The sequence below is a fragment of the Hemibagrus wyckioides genome, linkage group LG23 (assembly GCF_019097595.1).
Source record: "Hemibagrus wyckioides isolate EC202008001 linkage group LG23, SWU_Hwy_1.0, whole genome shotgun sequence".
Lineage (NCBI taxonomy): Eukaryota > Metazoa > Chordata > Actinopteri > Siluriformes > Bagridae > Hemibagrus > Hemibagrus wyckioides.
The window spans coordinates 9,929,081-9,946,518 of NC_080732.1; the positions used below are offsets into that span (position 1 = coordinate 9,929,081).

The 17,438-nt window shown below is 40.9% G+C and overlaps 1 protein-coding gene across 4 annotated transcripts in view; it reads right to left on the reverse strand.

The window, feature by feature from the left end:
* The window catches only part of gli3 (GLI family zinc finger 3), a 145,276-nt gene that overhangs the window by 52,800 nt on the left and 75,038 nt on the right, over positions 1–17,438 (reverse strand). The window contains exon 1 of one of the 4 annotated variants that reach the window (XM_058376355.1): positions 564–666. The exons of the other annotated variants lie outside the window; for them this stretch is intronic. The gene's annotated coding sequence lies outside the window, so the exon portion shown is untranslated. Of the gene's footprint in view, positions 1–563; positions 667–17,438 lie in introns of those variants that run through there. 4 annotated transcript variants of the gene reach the window in all.

The following is a 17,438-nucleotide window of genomic DNA, read 5'->3' on the forward strand; positions in this document are numbered from 1 at the left end:
GTTTAAATCCCAGGTTCACCAAGCTGCCTCTGCTGGGTCCCTGACCAAGGCCCTTAACTGTTCCTTAACTGCCCTTAGCTGCCCTCAATTGCTCAGTTGTATAAAATCAGATAAAAATGTAAGTTGCTTTAGATAAGGGTGTCTGCCAAATGCCAGAAATGTAAATGTAACGTAAATACTCCCAAGCCTGCCCACTCCATCCATTTCACAAAAATATATCATTCATTACAAAAAAAGTATGGAGAAAACTTGGAAAAGCTCATAATCCAAAGCTCACAACATCGTATTGAAACCATGATGGAGGCAGAGTGATGGCATAGACATGTATGGCTTCCAGTAGCATTGGGTAACTGGTGTTTATTGATGATATGACTGAAGACTGAAGCAGCCAGGTGAATTATGAATTGTATAGTTATATACTGTCTTCACAGATTGAGCTAAATGCAGCAATGCTATTCAGACGGTGCTTTATAGTACAGATGGACCATAACTCAAAACATACTACAAAAGCAACCTAGGAGTTTTTTAAAGTTAAAAGTTAAGTAAAGTTAAGAGTCAGTCACCTGATCTCAACCTCTCAGGTATGCAAGAACAAACAACAACTGAAGACAGCTGCAGTAAAGGCCTGGCAAAGCAGTCTATGGTTATGTCCATGGGTTCCAGATTTCAGCCAGTCATTACCTGTAAAGATAATTCTCTTTAAAATATTAAAAATTAACATTTTAATTATGATTATATTAATTTGTCCTATTCCGTTTGAGTCCCTGAAAAAAGGGGGGCTGTGTATAAACAAGGTTGCAATTTCAAAATGTTTCATATAATATTTTGTTAATTAGGTGAATTAAATATGAAAGTCTGCATTTCAATTTCAACTCTAATGTTTAATTTTAAATCTATTCTGGTGGCATACAGAGCCAAAAATATGAAAATTGCGTGTGTCAAAATAAATTACCTAACTATACACCCACATCCATTTGATTCTTCTGCAATGTATTTTTTTTTTTCAAACTGGTTTGTGTGTGTGTGTGTATGTGTGTGTGTGTATGCATGTACATATTCCACCACATTAATTTATATTAGTGGACAGGTCTACAAAATGTTAACACCTACTCATATTATGCCAGTAAATAAAAAAATAAGTTTGCACACACACACACACACACACTTCCATGATTAATTACAATTTCGGTTTAAATCCAATGGCTGCAATACCTAACCTAACCTAACATTTATTATCTGATATCATGACACTTTGCTACAAAATCAATACCTGCAATAGCAGCTTTAACACAAGCTTGGAATCAATAACCCCTGTGGCTGGGACAAAAGAAACCTTCAATGAACTAAGGCTATTACAGTATAAACACAAATCTCCATCTACATCCCCAAACTAGCAGGCCACTTTAAAATTATTTGCTTGTTTTGGAAGGAGAATGACAAAAGAAAATTCTTATTCTACTCAGATTATAAACATTTTGTGTCTTATCCAGGTTGGATAAAAGAAAGCATTACAGCCCAGAAGAATTAGAATGTTTCACTCTAGACACTCCATCAGTACAAATCAATCAACCTTAACATTAAGCACCTCTTCCTATAAAATAATGCATTTATTGCATCACTGACTATAAAATAATGCATTTATCACAGGTAAAACCCAGGGTTGGTCTGTGCAGATGGTAGTCATAAGATGTTTTTTTAAGGATGCAATGTTTGCCCTGTCATCTGCTCAATTTTAAAAGCTTTGTCATGGTTTGGCCTTCCTGCCCAGATAGCAAAATAGGTCTGGCCCAGATCTGGCCCACACAATGCACTTACACTCGACCCTCATACCACAAAGAATGATGGCCCTTTGGTGGCCCATGTCTGGTTTGCCAGAGGTGGGCCAGCACAGGCCCAGCAATGGGCCACACCACATAAACCAAACCATAACTGGGCCACATCTGGCATGCCATCATATAAACAGTGCCATCACTGCCAGACCTGGTCCGCATCTGGTTGACATACCACTTGCCATGCCAGAACCCAGCCAGCAGTGTCGGCTTAATGCCAGATCTGGCCCAGACCCGTCTGCTATATGGGTGGTAGCAGAGAAATTCTACCAATAAGAAGGAACACTTTTTAATTTTTTTTAATTAAAGTTTTTGGTCAGTATCTTCTGACTTAATTTATATTACTCTGAAGAGATTGAAATCAATTCCATAATTTCTTTCCATATTTTGACCTCTTCAGATTTCATTCTCATAGATGTCAAATGAAAGTTCTTCCATGGAGAGTGTATTGCACTTATGTCTATAGCAGAGTAGAAATGGGTGCAGCTCTCAGACAAACTAAAACATTCCTGGTTGTGTGTGATCTCTCTTTCTTGAAGAAGACAGTGAAGACGATGCTACCAGAATCCGTTGCACCTGAGTTACTCTCTCTGGTTCCTGCCTCACTGCTGCTCTTCTCACATCAGAAGGCCACCACACCTTGCCCGATGACAATGCCTCTCTGCACTTCTTCAACCTTCGCTTTGAAAATAATAAAAGACCACTTTTTTCACCTACCACCCGTTTTCTGCTTGTTTGTGTTCAGCCATTGCATATTGAGTGCTACAGTGTTGGCAGATGCAGGCAAGAGCAAAGACCTCTCAACACACTGAAGATGGGGCAAATGGTCAAGCATTTCCTTGAGGCCAGCCACTAGCTGGAGTCAGTGACCCAGAGACTCACCCAAAGCCTCCACGTCATCATGGAGGAGTTAGTGGCACTGAAGAAGCTTTTACTAGCTGCTGCACTCCCCCGACCCCTGCCGTAATGCCAGCGCCTCTTCTAAGGGTAGCCACAAGAGAGAAATGGTACCTGGATATGTGGGCCTGCATCCTTGACCCCTTTCTCTCAGGGGAGGTTCAGTTAGCTTACCCTGTGTTTAGCACAGAGGAGGCAGCCAATTATGAAACAATCAAAAATGAGATCCTGGTGCAGAACCTGTCCCACAATGCCATGGCCAAATTTCCTCACTGGAGCTACCATCCAGGAACGAGCCCCCACAGCCAGATGGACATGTTACTGCTCCAGCCTGACAGAAACACAGTCACTGAAGTGATAAAGAAGGTCATGATGGGCCATTTCCTCTGGGCTCAGCCTCCAGAGGAGTGCAAACCAAGAGAGATGCACTGGAATGTGCGTTGACTACCCTTGAAATGGGCAGGGTGGAACAACAAGAAGGCTACCCTGGCCAACACCAAACCTTTGGAGAACGCCAGGGCTCGTCTCCCTCCATACTGATCAACATGGACAGTTATGCGACTTCCTTCTAGTCCTATTTCCATGATGCACCCCTCATCCACCTGCCCCACATCCACTTGGGGCACAGCAACACAACTGAGAAGTTGTGGGATCAATTCTCCTGGCCTGAAATGGCTGATCTATGCTGTCTGTTGCAGATGAAGCACCTGAGGGTGTCCTCCAGACAGACAAGCTGTACAACTGGACTCAACAAATGCTGAATTGGGTAATGAAGGGAGGAATTTTGATCTCCTCCTCTGGTACAATATCTTCACTGTCCAAGAGACTCCACAAGCATTCATTGGTTTCATGCCACTTGAGCTCCTCTTTAGATGGTGACCTCAATCATCTGGGAACATAGGGAGGCAGCACAAAGAGACCAGAAACAGGTTTACAATTGACTGGCACAACCACAAGAGTTCCAGCCAGGCGATCAGGGGCTAATTCTTGTCCCAAATGCCGCCTGCAGGTTCCTTGCCCACTGGAAGGAAGTCAACTACATGCAGAGGGATGGAATAATTGAACCATCTGCCAGCCCTTGGTACAGCCCCATCGTCATTGTAATAGCCTGTTCCACCTGTGTGGAAGGACTGGTAGAGCAGCTGGAAACCTACTTTATCTCTATTCTGGATCTCACCAGGTGTCTATGGCACCAACACTCATGAAAACACTGCCTACAGCACAGCCAGTGACCTTTCACAGACTCTTGGATATCATGCTAAGGCGTCATTGCCAATACTCAGCTGACTACCTAGATGATGTTGTAATGCACTCTGCCACATGGGCTGAGTTGCAAACAACATTACCTTCACATGCCAGTCAATCAAAGTGGTGTGTGACTTGACATGATAAATCAACTATAACTGAGGATTGGTTGTATGGATTCATTCATTCATTCATTCATCGTATTTTGTTTATCTACAGCTGGGTCACAGGGGCAGCAGTCTAAGCAGAGATGCCCAGACTTTCCTCTCCCTAGACACTTCCTCCAGCTTTTCCGGGGGGATTCCGAGGCGTTTCCAGGTCAGCCGAGAGACATAGTCAATGTCCTGGGTCTTCCTCGGTGTCTTGGACCCTGATAATCACTGCTTATTCTGATTATTGGTATATGATTGTCTCTGCTAAAACAGTATGGAGAGGAAATGTAAATGAAAATGTACAAAGACCTTAAGTCATAGAAACACCATTTTGAGGAAAGATGCAGTATGACACCCACTACACAAGCACATGAAAAGATCTACATAGGACTGATGGTGGTGCAATAGCAAAGGCTTATATTTTCTGGTCCATATCTTATGAACCATAAAACTAAAATACACACACACAAAATTGTTTTTTTTCTGATGATTTCTAATGATTGTGCTATAGCAAGTATTTTTTTTATTTGGCCTGTATCTTAAATGCTATAAGTTCTATGGTGAATATTCTTTTTACTATTTTTTCCCTTCTGCTCTGCCAATTAAAAAAGCCTCAAGAACCATTTTGTTTGACCCACATAATAATATACAAATCTTTGATTTGAGAACCTGTCCTAGAATTATTGTCCTGTCTTCAAAATTTTGGTGTCAAACTATTCAGCAGAGTATGACACTCAAAAATACATTGACATTTATAAACAATATGGCCACCACAATTCCAATGAACTTGATCATGAATAATGAATTTTTGTATGGATTTCCACCAGAATTTTCAAACACCTAAACAGGACAAGATTCTGAGGTCACATCCAAAGTTTGCGATATGGTTATGCATAACAGGTCAGATTTTTTTCTAAAGAAAGCTATGTCGGGTAATGCTGAAAATTAATGTACTGCATTTCTATGTTAATCTGCAAATGGATGCTTGATGATGACTATATAAAAAAAACATTCTCACACACCCTTTCTGCCATCTCAATTCTTTTAATAAATTGTTTAATATGCAAAACCTACTTTTGTGAACTTGTTCCAGGATTTTAGACCTAGCTTCACAATTTTGGTGTCAAACTACTCAGCCGAGTGTGATCTTCAATAATGTTCATTTGTAAACAAAATGGCCACCATTTAATCAATCAATCAATCAATTAATAACACCTTTAAGGTTTATCATTCAGGCAAATTAAATGAACTCCCAACAGAAGGGGGCAGTATAATAAAAGAATTTGCCTTTGGACAAGTGGACAGCTTTGCTTAGAACTACAACTGCTTAGAACTACAACTGCAATGATTTCAGTATAGTTTTTGGATTGCAAATGCCCCAAGAAGTTTTATATGCAAGTCTTCATCAGTGAACTTCAACAAAGTGAACTCACTTGCCACCATCACCTCTGGATTGTTCATTAAAATTCATATGCAAAAAAATCTTTTTTTGGCAAGAACATTTGCCCATTACAGGTCAATGATATTTTAAGCCATTGCATGTGTTTACTAAGAGTCATATCTTCTGAATGCAAAGTCAAATTTCTACAAACTATGCAATATATAGTCGAAAGACACTCTCTGACCGCCACTCAAATCTTTAACAATAATTTTTAAAAATGCATTTACCCCCTGTTGGTCATACAGTGATGAAATCTTTTCTGTTTTTACTTGGTCAATTTTTTAAATTAATATATTTAGAGATGAAATATAGCATACCAAAAACTGAATACTCAGAAAATCATAGACCTTTGAAACTTGTTGAGCCTCGTATTTGTTTGTGTGTGTGTTCCTCACCAGGAAAGAGAGGTGGGAGTCTATGGACATATTTTTAATTAGCAGGACAAAATTTGAGTTTAGCACACCTGATAACTACCTTTTTGTATATAAAGCTATCATATGCATGTGTAAACCAAGCTTTAGGGACATTTTATGCAAATTGATTAACACCAGTAACCTGCTGGTCAAAAGTCAAATGTGATCTGATGACTGACAGTCAAATCTAGTGCAGACTGCACCTGAGACTGCACTGAGCTTTTTAATCATTCTTTTACAAGTTTATTTCTCAACTAATTAAACATTTCTTAGTGTGATTCTAAAACAGACAGCCATGTAAAATTCTGAACCAAATTCTTTTCACAATTTCAATCAGCATGTGTGTCCTGCACACCTGTGTTTGAGTCATGATCTACTTCTATAATATAAAGGTTGTATAAGAAAAAAAACGTTCATCATATAGATTCCAAAAAGGACAGATTCAAATAATTGTTTCAGGCTGTAAATTTAAGCAGGTATTGTTGTGCTAATGTACAAAAGGAGTTTTACTGTTTTACTACATCAAAAACATAGAAGCCATAAGGTTAATTCAAAAACACAGAGGCCATAAGCCAATCACATTCATAGTTTTAATATTTAGCTATCCCAAAGATGTTCTGTCATGTTGAGATCAGGTCTCAGGAAGTTCCTCCACACCAAACTCGCTCATCCATGTCTTTATAGACCTTGCTTTATGCACTGGTGTGCAGTCATGTTGGAGCAGAAAGGGGCCATCCCCAAACTGTTCCCACAAAATTGGGAGCATGAAATTGTCCAAAAGGTCTTGGTATGCTGAAGCATTAAAAGTTCCTTTCACTGGAACTAAGGGGGTAAGCCCAACCCCTAAAAAACAACACCCGAATTCAATAATTTGGAGGGGTGTCCCAAAACTTTTGGCAATATAGTTTATATATACAATAATATCACAATACAATGTTTTTGAAACACAGTATAATATATTTGCCATATTGAATTTTCCATTTTCCCTTCCATTATCAATTTTGGCATTCAGTACTGAGACTGAATTTGATGTTCCAGCACTGACTTTTGAATTATGGGGAAGATTGTCCATAACATGTGAATGAATCTGATAGTGAATCTGCCATAGGTTATCTGCAATAAGATTTGAGAGCATATCACAGAACCCTTGTGATGCATTTTGATCAAGGACCTTTAACTATCAGTCTTCAAGACATTAAGTAGCCTTTATTTGTCACATACTGTATACATTACTGCATATCCCATCCTTGGAGGATTGGGGCCTGAGCGCAGGTCACCCATGATGCAGCATCCCTAGGTTGGGGGTTGGGCGCCTTGCTCATGGGCCCAAAAGTGGCAGCTTAGCAGTGCTGTGGCTTGAACCCCAATCAACAACCCAGAGCCTTAACCACCTGAGCTACCACCACCCTAATTGGTACAACCAATGTTTTACCTAATTTTTTATCTCTATTTGCCCTTATAATTTGCAAATTCTTATAATTGCTAAAAATTTTTACACCTGCTTAACATCAAATCACAAATCGGGTAGTCTTCTACTACAGTTTTTCTCTTAACCATGGAATTGGGATCACAGCATTGTGTGATCAGTCTGTAAACTACTGAAAACAAGACGTGAGACGTGAGATATCTCAGCACCAGCGTGACATTTTGCCTTCCAATTTAATACATCTCCTTTGGAGAAAATGCTGATGGTACCAGTTGCTTCTGGTCTTCCTTCTCTGTAATGGGGTGGGGACAGAAAATGCAATGTGCTTGGCCCCTGCTTGTAGCTATATTCAATAACAATGACAACAATAATCATAAAAATAAATAAATAAATAAATAAATGATGTTGCTGTTATTGTTATAATACTTTTATAATATTATAAAAACAAGTCTCACATTACCTCTATTGGGTTGACTCTGGGTGCTCCCACCTCCCAAAAAAACTATTGGTAGATGCTACTAGTGTATATTTGTGTGCATAATGCTCTGCAATGGAGTAGCCACGCAGAGTGTATTCCTGCTTCACGCTCTGTGTGAAATGGACTAGGATGACCCTTAAAAGGGGTGCATCTGCTGATTAAACCCTTTATCTCCTTTGTTATTTAACTAAGCAATTTTCCATAAACCTCTATGGAAAAGAAATGTAAATCTTGTTTCAATGTGGCACATTAAGGAGTTAAAAAGAAAAGAAAAAACAAGGATCAATGGCAGTAATGACTGAGGGGTAAAGGGAGAGAGAAAGAGGGAGAGAGAGAGAAATACAGAACTCAGGGGAATAGTTTCTGGGGGGATGGGGAGGTAACCCACCAATTCTGCACTAGCAATTATAACCCCCACCCCCATTATTTACACCATGATTAAATGAAATATATGTAGAAGTAATTTATTTTGTAACATTATCAGTGTTCCAAATTGATTCTGAGTTTGTGATAATAAATCAGATAAAGATACTTCCCCCACCCCCCAGTTTCTCACGCTGGTTTCCTCACAACAAAACATGTGATTACTGCCCAATGACTGGAAGAGCATAAGTAGCTTTGAAGATGAAGTAAAAAGTGACTATTTTGTATTGCTGGTCAGAAAGGTACAGTAAAAAAAAAATACATTCTCAAAAGAAGGTAGGATATGATCTACTTACAGATACTCCACATATATTGCAAACATCTAGCTTCAAAGTCATAACTACCAAAATATTACAAAATTATACATTTCATTTTTATAGTTACCATTATCAGAAACAAGGTGGTTCACTGTGGATGTCATGTTGTGCCTATCTGACTTGCTAGCCTGTTGTGCTTGCAAAAAAAAGATTTCTTTACTTGTTTACAGTGGCATATTAAAATCTCACAATAAATGATGCCTATATGTTTTAATGAGTTACATTCCTTATATTCCTGTGCATTCCTTATATTTTTAAGTCACTCCAAAAACATGCCATAGATATCCAGCAAGTCTTGCTATGCCTAATGAGGAATCACTTATACGTTAAACAATAGAAGTTTGAGTCCAAAATTTTATCAGCAGATCATCCACAGTTTCGCTGTGCAGTGGCTACTCTTGTAACGGAACATGCAGATCCCGAACATCAGAGGGTGCCCTCGCCTGAGTTTTGAATTCATGAACGGACTTCCGGTTTCTAGGGTACTTAAACGCCATTCAGGCCTCCACTCACCGCGAAGTATCAACCACTCTAGAAACTACTGAGCGTTTTCTAAGATTGCCTAGATATTCTGTGTATGATCCTTGCCTGTTCTATTGTGACTACGCCTTTTGATCTTGTGATTCGGTTTTGGTTACTAAGTGTTTGTTTTCCGGCTTTTTGACCCTTTTGCTTCCCACATCGCTTTCGAGTAATTGCCTGCTGTCTATGAATAAAGTTCTGCAAATGGATTCAGATCAACCCGCCGTGAGTGCGTCCTTAAAGGATACTTCGCCTACAGAGAATCCAGCGGAACTACAGGCCACTATTGTGCGTCAAGGACACATGATCCGCACATATCAAGTATTTGCCTGCTGTCTATGAATAAAGTTCCACAAATGGATTCAGATCAACCCGCCGTGAGTGTGTCCTTACAGGATACTTCGCCTACAGAGAATCCAGCGGAACTACAGGCCACTATTGTGCGTCAAGGACACATGATTCGTGCATATCAAGATCAAGTAGCCGAGCTCCAAGTCAGAAACACTCAGCTACAGAATCCTGCACCTGCACCGGCACCGCGCAGGGATTTCCCACGACTCGAGGGACTTCTGGAGAAGTTTGATGGTGCTGCCGACCACTGCTGTGGCTTTCTGTGCCAGTGTGACAACCTTTTTGCACAGCAGCCTGAGGTCTACGGCAACAAAACTACCCAGTGCGCCTTCATCCTTTCGCTGTTGATGGGTAAAGCATTAGACTGGGCTTCAGCGGTGTGGGACTCGGATCCTCGGGTGAAGACCTCTGCTGACTACTTCACTAACCTACTCAAGGAGGTCTTCGAATACCCTGCTGGAGGAAAGGACGTGGCGGTGCAGCTGCTCGAATTATGCCAAGGTGCAAATACAGCTGTGGATTTCGCAATCAAGTTCCGCACCCTGGCAGCGCAGTCAGGCTGGAACCAATGTCTCCCTGTCTCAATACATCACCACAGCCATATGTCTGGATAATCTCCGCTGTCAGCACCGACATCCCCTGGAATATAACAGCCCTAGAGCAGAAATTACGGAACTCATGCAACTCGGGAGATCTTGTGTCTCAGACGGAGAGCTCGAACGATGCACCCAGTTACGGCTATGTTTCTACTGCGGAAAGCCGGGTCACTGAGTCTTCCAATGCCCACAGAAACCAAGTCAGGTAGAATTTGTGAAACCTGCCTTCAAAGTCTCTCTCTCTACCTTCTTCCTACTTAATGATTGTCGTTATTCTGTCACCGTGTTGATAGACTCCGGGGCGGTGGTGAATCTGATTCCATGTACCCCACCGTTAAGAGTCACCGCAATTAATGACCAGCCCATCGGGAAAGGTCTTATCACTCACCACACTGTCCAAGTTAACATACAGATCGGACTTTTTCACCGAGAGAAACTGCACTTTTTTATCCTCTCTTTGCCTTCCAACCCCGTTGTCTTAGGACTTCCGTGGCTCCAGACTCATGATCCGGTTATCTCCTGGAAGGATGGAGAACTGAGAGAGTGGTCTCCGTTTTGCCGTAGGAACTGTTTTCATAACCCGTTAACACATCCTTGTCTCTCCATGTTAGTGGAAAGCCCAGAATCAGCCCTCCGAGTACCGCTACCCAAAGAATAACAGAGTTTCGTTAATGTGTTCAGCAAGGAGAGAGCTGCGAGACTACCACGCCATAAACCATGGGATTGTGCTATTGAGCTCCTGCTTAACACGACGCCACCTAAGAACCGTATTTACCCCCTGTCTATCCCGGAGAAGCAAGCCATGGAGGAATATATCAAGGAAGCTCTTGCGGCTGATTATATACGCCCTTCAACGTCACCTGCCACTGCGGGGTTTTTCTTTGTGGAAAAAAAGGATGGAGGATTAAGTCCATGCATAGACTACAGAGAATTGAAAGCGATCACGGTGCCTTATCCATACCCACTTCCCCTGGATCCTGCAGCTCTTGAACAACTACAAGGTGCGCGGTTTTTCACTAAGCTTGATCTACGCAGTGCGTATAATCTCATCAGAATAAAGGAGGGAGATGAATGGAAGACCGCGTTCCATACTACCCATGGACATTATGAATATTTAGTCATGCCATACGGACTCACGAATGCTCCTGCTGTCTTTCAGTCACTGATTAATGAAGTTTTCCGGGATATGCTTAACCGTTTCGTCATCGTGTATATCGACGATATTCTTATCTATTCGAGCAATCAGGAACAACATGTTTCCCATGTCCGTGCTGTACTTCAACATCTGGCAGATCATCATCTTTACGTTAAGCTGGAAAAGTACGAGTTTCACCGTCCATCGGTGTCATTTCTTGGATACGTGATCTCGCGTGAGGGAGTGGAAATGGATCAGAAAAAGGTTTCAGCCATTATGTCCTGGCCCGAGCCGACCTCAATCAAAGAGCTCCAGCGCTTTCTCGGATTTGCGAATTTTTATAGGCGGTTCATCAGGAATTATAGCACTGTAGTGAGCCCACTGACTTCCCTGCTGAGAAACAAACCCAAGAGAATAAAATGGATTGATCAAGCAAAGACCACCTTCCAGAAACTCAAGAGCAGCTTCTCCTCAGCCCCCATCCTCTGCCATCCCAACCCGGAACTGCCCTTTGTGGTGGAAGTAGACGCCTCTAGCAGTGGCGTGGGAGCAGTTCTTTCACAACGACAACCAGACTCTGGCAAAGTGCACCCATACGCCTTTTTTTCCTGGAAGCTCACGCCAGCTGAAACGAATTACGACGTGGGAAATCGGGAACTTCTTTCGATAAAGGCCACTTTAGAGGAGTGGAGACACTGGTTGGAGGGGGCTCGCCATCCGTTTCTAGTTCTTACAGACCACAGGAATCTGGCATATCTCAGAGAAGCTAAACGCCTCAATCCCTGCCAGGCTAGGTGGGCCCTGTTCTTTACTAGATTCAGATTTTCAGTTTCATATCGTCCAGGATCCAAGAATGGGGAGGCGGATGCCCTGTCTCGCATGCATAAAACTCTAGAACCACCAGCATGTTCTGAACCCATCCTCCCACCGTCTGTCCTCATAGCTCCAGTGCAGTGGGACATCATCAGGAAATCGAACAAGCCCAATCAATGAAAGCTCCTCCACCTACCTGTCCTTCCTCCAAAGTATATGTTCCCTCCGATCTACGACATAGAGTCATGCAAATGATCCACGACTGTCCCAGTTCTGGACACCCCAGCGTTCAACGCACCGCATAGCTTATCGGCCAAAGATCCTGGTGGCCAGCACTGCGCCATGACGTAGAGGAATATGACCAGGCGTGCGCTATCTGTGCACAATCTCGTACCAGTCGCCAACTCCCTGAAGGATTACTAGAACCTCTGCCTTTTCCTCAACAACCATTGTCGCATATCTCCATAGACTTTCTTACAGATCTCCCAAAGTCCCAGGGATTTACCACAGTTATGGTGGTGATTGATCGCTTCTCTAAGTCCTGTAAATTGCTTCCATTAAAGAGCCTTCCCACTGCTATGGAGACAGCCACGGCTATCTTTGAAAACGTCTTCCGCCCTTACGGCCTACCAGAGGACATTGTTTCTGATAGGGGTCCTCAGTTTACTTCCCGAGTCTGGTCAGAGTTTTGTAAACAACTCGGGATCCGTGTCAGTCTTAGTTCCGGGTATCACCCTCAGTCCAACGGCCAGCTGGAACGATTGAATCAGGAGCTCGGAAGGTTTCTACGGACTTACTGCAGTAAAGAACAACATCGGTGGAGTGAATTTCTTCCCTGGGCGGAGTACGCTCAAAACTAACTCCGCCACTCCTTCATGGGCCTCTCTCCTTTTCAATGTGTCTTGGGCTATCAACCCCCATGGTTCCCATGGTCAGGAGAACCATCAGTTGTTCCTACAGTTGATGATTGGGCAAAGCAAAGCCAAGAGGTCTGGGAGAAGGCCCATGTTCACCTCCAGAGGGCTGTCAGATGGCAGGAAATCCAAGCAAACCGTCGACACTGCCCTCACCCAGAATACCAAGTGGGCCAGAAAGTCTGGCTTGCCACTAAGAATCTGAGACTTAAACTCCCATGTAGCAAGCTCAACCCCAAGTATATCAGCCCTTTCAAGATTCTTCATCAGGTGAACCCATTGTCCTTCCGTCTGGAACTACCCGCGTCATACCGCACCTCGCCCACGTTTCACGTGTCCCTGCTGAAGCCCTTCCATGAGCCACCCACCGCTGGTCCCATGGTTAGTGAACCTCCTCCTCCATTGGATATAGAGAGTTCTGTCACTTACCAGGTCCGTTCCATCCTTAACTCTCGTCGTCGGGGTAATCGCCTCCAGTATTTGGTAGATTGGGAGGGCTATGGCTCCGAGGAATGCTGTTAGGTTAACACTGATGATATCCTGGACCCCTCTCTTCTGGAGGAGTTTCATCGGGACTTTCCCAATCGACCCGCACCACGCCCTAGGGGGCGCCCATGTTGGTGAACACCTGGAGGTGTTCCTAGGAGGGGGGGTTCTGTAACGGAACATGCAGATCCCGAACATCAGAGGGCGCCCTCGCCTGAGTTTTGAATTCATGAACGGACTTCCGGTTTCTAGGGTACTTAAATGCCATTCAGGCCTCCACTCACTACGAAGTATCAAGCTCTCTAGAGACTACTGAGCGTTTTCTAAGATCCTTGCCTGTTCTATTGTGACTACGCCTTTTGATCTTGTGATTCGGTTTTGGTTACTAAGTGTTTGTTTTCCGGCTTTTTGATCCTTTTGCTTCCCACATCGCTTTCGAGTAATTGAAAACCAATGAGCCTTCCTTTCACACTGGTTCCATGGAATGGCCCAACAACCATTCACTGTGTGGACTGGTCACAAGAATCTTAAATATATCAAGCAGGCCAAGAGGCCAGGTGCGCTCTGTTTTCAAAAGATGCCCTTTCTAGCTATTTCAGCCACCAGAAGTCCCATCATAAATCATAAGTCCCATCATTTTATCCCAACTATACCTAACATGGAATCAGGTACACAGGGTTTTGTGGCTACTTGTACCACCTGTGCCCAGAGCAAAGATTCCCAAAAATGTCCCCAGGGACTACTTCATCAAATAAAATGACTGTGGTTCCACGTATCGCTAGACTTCACTACAGGACTACCCACCTAACTCAGTCATTGTAGAGTACACAGTTCTGTGTTACAGTCAAAGGCTGTAAGAATTTACAGATGTTTTTCTTTTACTTCTAGTTTTAGAGGTAACATTTTCAGACACAACCTTCAGGTGAGAGGATTTTCCATTTTGTGTGTTTTTTTTTATCTTATTAAGATCTTTATCTTAAATAAAGAGGAAAAACAAGAGGCTGTTGAGGAAATGACTGTTATAAATGATGAAAGAAAACGTTATGACCTGTTCCACAACATTAGGACAAATGCTCCATTTACAAAGTTTAGTTCTTTCAGAACCTGATTTCCTCTTAAACTCTACCATCATGAGCTAGATTTTTTAGATTTTTTGTTTCCTATTTAACTTTTTAATTACGTTGTGTTAATTATAGTGGGAATCTGATGAAGAGGAACAGCCTCATCTCTTCCCCACTGTAATTAACACATACAGTCAGTGAAATAAAAAGCAGAAAATCCACATTGGAAGCTGATTTCAAAGCATGACTTAAACACACCACATGGTTTTCCTGCCATGTTAAGGCATTCTGGAAAAAAACAGAAATAAATACAGGAATAACAGCTCACAACTCACAGCTCAACAACTGTCACAATGCTATAATCATCTAAACTATGTTATAAACTATCTAAACTTTTTAAATTAATTAATTAAAAATTAATTCAATAATTAATTTAAAAAAAAATAGTGAATGACCATTGTAAATGCCTTGTTAATAAGCTGCCAGTGAGGATATAGTAACCTATATAATAACATAAGAATATTAGAAACTGTTTCCGGCAAAGAATATCTCTGGGTTAATACAGCCTTGGGTTTACATCCAGCATTATCTGCACTAATGGGGAGTTGATGACTCACAGAAACAAAGATGATGTAAGAGTGCTGATTGGTCATTTTGCTTAGTAGCCGATGCTATTTGCTTGATTATCTTTATCGCTTCATGATCAATCAACTAGAAAAACATATTCAGACAATGTTTTCCAATATTTTGAAATATTTTTGTCTTAGAACTCATACTTAATATAAGGGTGCATCTATAACTCTAATTTATGGTGAAAATAAATTAGAGTAATACTGTAGCTGCTTTTCAAGGTCAAGCAAAAGTGGGGGTCAGAAATCCATTTTCCTCCTCTTTCGAAGCCTGTCCTCTGTCCCTAATGTTTTGAATAAATACGCACCCTATTTCAAGACTGAATGAGAGTGGTAGACCTACTGATTCTGAACAAACTGGTAGCTGTTATTCCATTAAAAAATTAATAAATTGAGTGAGGATCTACTGATGGACTCACTGATGTGCTTTGTTTAGGCATAGGAGGAGAAAGATGAGTATATTTGCAAAGTAAGAATCAATAAGATAGGCCTTATATGTTGTTGTGGTGTTTATAGCATAATCTGTTATACAAAAACATGTAAACTTTTAACTGATGGCTGTTTTTGTAAATTGCTGTAGAATTGAAAACTATTTCACACATGTATTTAAAAAATGTTATTTTGTTCAAATTATGTTCATAATCTTATTAATAACCAGACCTCTTTGTGGATTGGACATGCCAATTTTAATAAATCATAATAGTAAATTGAGTGAAAGAAGCAGTGACTTATTCCAATTTAAAAGGACACTCACTGCCATAATGTAATGATCATTTATGCAAAGGGTCACTGAACAAATCACTGAATGGCTCTGAATGAATTTTTTTGAACAGAATCAAATGATTTAAATCACTTGGATGAAACAAAATTACCACCTCCGACTGTGGGTCTGTGTGAAAAAAGAATAGTAAAAAGTAATCAGAAGAGCAAACGAGAGAGTGAGAAGTAAACTAAAGGGAAAAAACACTCTTTACCCCCAAAATCCATCTCACATACATTTCATCTTGTAAATTGGGGAAGAAAAAAAGAACAAGAGGTGGCAGGCTTTGGTAGGGAGGGAGCATGCATAGCCTACTTTATCTTTGCCATTTCATCCATCTTGTTGGACTAATAAAATGTCAAGCTCACTGCATTGATATTTAATCATGAGTGACCAGTTGGGGGGGGGGGGGGGGGGGGTTTACTGTGTGTGTGTGTGTGTATGTGTGTGTGAGAGAGAGAAAGAGAGAGAGAGAGAGAGAGAGAGAGAGAGAGAAAATACAGAAAGAGACAGCTGTTTAATAGAATAACAAAGAACATTACAAATAACATGGGGGGACAGACACGCATTATTATATTCAGGAAGACTGGCAATTAATTAATGAAAAACTGAAGAAATATTTCTGCAAATGCTCTAAATCTTTCTATTCAAAAGAACAATTCATATGTTTTAGAAGATTTTACAATGATTTTACAATTTTCACTTAAACTGTAACTATAAGCCTAGATTTGTCTTACAGCATAATTACTGTTTATATTAGAATGATACAAATTAGACATTCTCAATTCAAATTTAATACTAAAATGATCTAGGTATTTATTTTTTAAAACAGGTTCACATTGAATACATATTTTACTTTTTGTTCTGTAATACTAGATGATTTCACTGGAACAAATTTCTTTCATTTTACACATCACTATTAACACACACACACACACACACACAGCATTCCTATAATTTCCTATTTCCTAAGAAATTTACAAGAGAGTGTATTCTACAAAAAAAATCTTTAAAAAAGTATGTGAACAAACTATACTCTCATAAACTAATTATTTTCAAACAATTATAATATATATATATGCTTGTGGAAGTGGCATATATGGGATGTGGTTAGCTTACTGGTTAGGGCGTTGGGCTGCTGATCAGAAGGTTATAAATTTGAATCCCAGGTCCACCAATCTGCCAGGGTTGGGCCCCTGGGCAAGGCCCTTAACCTTCAATTGCTCAGCTGGATAAAATGTAAGTTGCACTGGATAAGGGTGTCTGCCAGAAATGTAAAAGTTATATATGTATATATTTTTATATAAGCAAAACGTCAAAAGAAAAGATGTCACTCAATCACATTATTGTCAAAGAAACCTTAGATTTTAGAAATAGATTCACACATCAATGTTATTAAAACATGAACAATGCTTGCAATAATACCTAATTGCAATATTGATATTGTGCCATGATGTCACATTTTGTATTCTGTGTACAGTGTGTAGCATTACACAGATAAAAAGGTTTTACAGTCCACAGGTTACCTCTATTTACACACTGCTGTAACA